Raw genomic sequence first — 3,325 nt, forward strand, 5'->3', positions numbered from 1 at the left:
GGTACAATATCTCATTTATTACTGAAACTCTTTCATTATCAAACTGTAAATATATTATTAACTTTCTTACAATAAATAAAATTAAAATTCAAATGAATATATAAATATTAAAAAAGAAAAATGTAAACAACCCATGAAATATGAGAGATAAAAGATAGTATAATATATATATATATATATATATATATATATATATATATATATATATAAACGTCTTTCAGTTGTAATTGAGCCGATTTGTAGCTCAGTTGTAATATAGCCGAGCTAAACTTAAAAAACATAATGACGTTTCTCATACGACTTACAGTTATGCAAGTGCGAAGTACGTCATCAAGGCGTCACACTATGTCTATAGACGTGCGCGCATTTGGGAGTTCTTGTGCTTGGTATATATGCCTTAGCTTCCCTCTTGTTCCGTATTTCTAACCTACTAACGTATAAGCACGCCTCCTCCTTATAAACCACTTCAAAGTTTGTCCACCCACTAACATGAGATAAGTCTCAGTATATCATTTATTATTCTTTCTAATTTTTGCGTCTGTGATCATTCAACCACACAATTATGAATTTATGTCTCATTCATTTTAGCTTTGTTTTCAACACGGTATGGTTCTTTAAAAAACTTTCACACATTGGAACACAAACTCATAAATAACTAATCATGCAATAGATATCTTGTTTGAAATTTTGAAATGAATGTGATATCAATGTGAGACTCTTCATGTATGTCTAGTGAAACTCTTATTAGTTATGTTCATAATAAGAAGTAAATTACTCTTAATGTACATAATTAAGATTTATTGTTAGACTCTTCATGAGTCCTAAGGTTCTTGTATAAATAGAAGGTTTTGTGCATTGGTTAATAGAGAAATAAAAGGAAGAAGAATAGAAAAACACTTGAAGACTCATATGTTGGGGACCATATAAAGAGTACTCTCGACTCGATCTACCTTCACATTATTTTTTTTTTCATAAGTTCAAACACTACAAATTTATTTGGTGTCACCTCAGGCGCGTAGCTTTCCCGGCAGTATATATGGCTTTGGTTGTTTTACCCTGAGAGAAACGAACTCTATACTAGAGACCCAAAATTAGTTTTAAGGGACCCATATTGAACATGAATCCTTAGCCTCAACCGTCAACATTAGTTTGTTCGTTCTTGTAGCAAAGGATCATACAAGAAGATGCAGATCAAGCTCTCGTTGATGACCACAAAGGGCGTTCAAGAATACACAATTCAAGGAGCTTAGTTAAAAACCAAAAGTGATGAAGACACATGACGAAGATACTACATAAAGACCGAGTAAAGTACCCGCTAAAGTCACCACTTCAAATCAATTTCTGAAAGATAGAATTTGTATTTTATACTCCTCTCTTTTGCAAAATTATTTTACTTATATGCTATAATTTACCACTTTCCATTCTGTTTCTAATATTAATAACAAGGGTATTGTTTATTTTCTTTTACGTAAGCTTTCCCATGTTTATCTATATATACACGGGAGTAGCCATCTTCAAATCCCGTACAGAAATTGGTACAACGTACTGTAGCATGTATATTATGTTCAAGCTTTCATAGAGCTTTTAACGTACGCATATATTTCTCCAAAATCACCAAAGAACGAAAATGGGAAGGCCACCAAGATGTGATAACATTACTGGACTCAAGAAAGGGCCCTGGACTCAAGAAGAGGATCTTAAACTCATCCAATACATTCAGATACATGGACCAGGAAATTGGCGAACCCTTCCCAAGAACGCTGGTGAGTGTGTTCGCTTCTGTAGCCCTTCTTAATGTAATGTTGATCACTGTTGAGTTATATTTGATTTTCTTAGATGAATTTTTGACTATATATATACAACAGGGCTTCAACGATGTGGAAAAAGTTGCCATCTTCGATGGACAAACTACTTGAGGCCTGATATTAAGAGAGGAAGATTCTCCTTTGAAGAAGAAGTGACCATCATCCAACTACATGGTGTTCTCGGAAATAAGTAAGCTAATAGGCCAATGGTTTGTGTCTTCACAACTATATGTTTGGGTGGTTGGCTTTAAAAATAAGTAAGTTAATAGACCATGTCAAAGTCCTTAAAGAAGAGAAATTACTATACCTTGGCCACAAAATCTTTAACAAAAAAAGATGACAAAATGGAATGACTTAAGGATTGGTAAGTTTTCAGATCTGAAGAACAATTTATGTGCTCTGGTTAGCATGAAAGGCATAATCAATTTAATCATATCATCAATCTTGTTAATCCAATAGGTGGTCTGCAATTACTGCTCAGTTGCCGGGAAGAACCGACAATGAAATCAAGAACTACTGGAACACCCACATCCAAAAAACACTACTCAGGGATGGAGTTGACCCTGTGACTCATCAACCTCGACGCCTCGAACACTTGGACCTTTCATCCGTAGTTAAGCCAGCTTTGTTCAATCTCTCAAGCCTTTTGAATATCCAAACCTTAGTGAATCCACAAGTTTTATGGTTTGCCACTCTCTTAGCATCAGCATCATCGAACCAAGGAAACAAAGAGATGATTCCTATTAATAACGTAGATCCTATGAACCAAAACTATAGTGAGCAACTTTAAAATCATGTCGCTTCCACTCCCAATCAACTTTGGATTCAAGCTGATGATCCCCATATGCAAGTAAACAATGGCCAGTGCTTTTCAGATAACTTGGTCAACCTTATTGGGCAAACTAGTCAAGATAACTTGATACCTCCTTATAACTTGATGCGTAATTCCATTACTATTCCAGATTACAGCGAGCGGATTACATTACAAGCGTCAAAAAACTCAAGCTTCCAGCCATCAAAAAGTGAAAATAAAATGGATCAAGTAAGAATCATTTCATGATTCGACATTGTAGGGGTATGGTACTAAAACCCGGTTTTACGACCCTAAATCTATTATGTTTGGCTTATTTTATTACATGGACTAATACAATGTTATTGGGCCGAGGGGGTTTTGTGGAGGTAACCCTAACTGGGCTAGGCCCATTAAGGTACCATGATGGTGGCCATGAGACTCTATATAAGGAGGTCTCCACCTCCTTATCATGGGTCATGCTCAATAAGTGCCACCACCACTTTTTGTGTCTGTAAACAAGAAATCCTCAGGATATCTTAACAGTCACCTCCACACCCCCGAAACCATTGCAGGTCTCAACATGGAGAGATCACAGGCGCAGCCGCAGAGGAAGAAGATCAAGACGTGGTTCGTTCATCTCAAAATCCGTGGAAACATCGTCATGGATCAGGTAAGATTCATTTCATGATTCGACATTGGCGCCATCCGTGGGACGGCAACGAACTGC

At 36.3% G+C, this 3,325-nt stretch overlaps 1 pseudogene; it reads left to right on the forward strand.

The window, feature by feature from the left end:
- The first annotated feature begins 1,627 nt into the window (after nucleotides 1–1,627).
- LOC143539019 (transcription factor MYB41 pseudogene) lies at nucleotides 1,628–2,865 on the forward strand (annotated as a pseudogene).
- Nucleotides 2,866–3,325: the final 460 nt, after the last annotated feature.

Source organism: Bidens hawaiensis, unplaced genomic scaffold (genome assembly GCF_021521415.1).
Source record: "Bidens hawaiensis isolate Kalapana, Puna unplaced genomic scaffold, B.hawaiensis_p1.1 tig00011791_1, whole genome shotgun sequence".
In the NCBI taxonomy this organism is placed as follows: Eukaryota; Viridiplantae; Streptophyta; class Magnoliopsida; order Asterales; family Asteraceae; genus Bidens; species Bidens hawaiensis.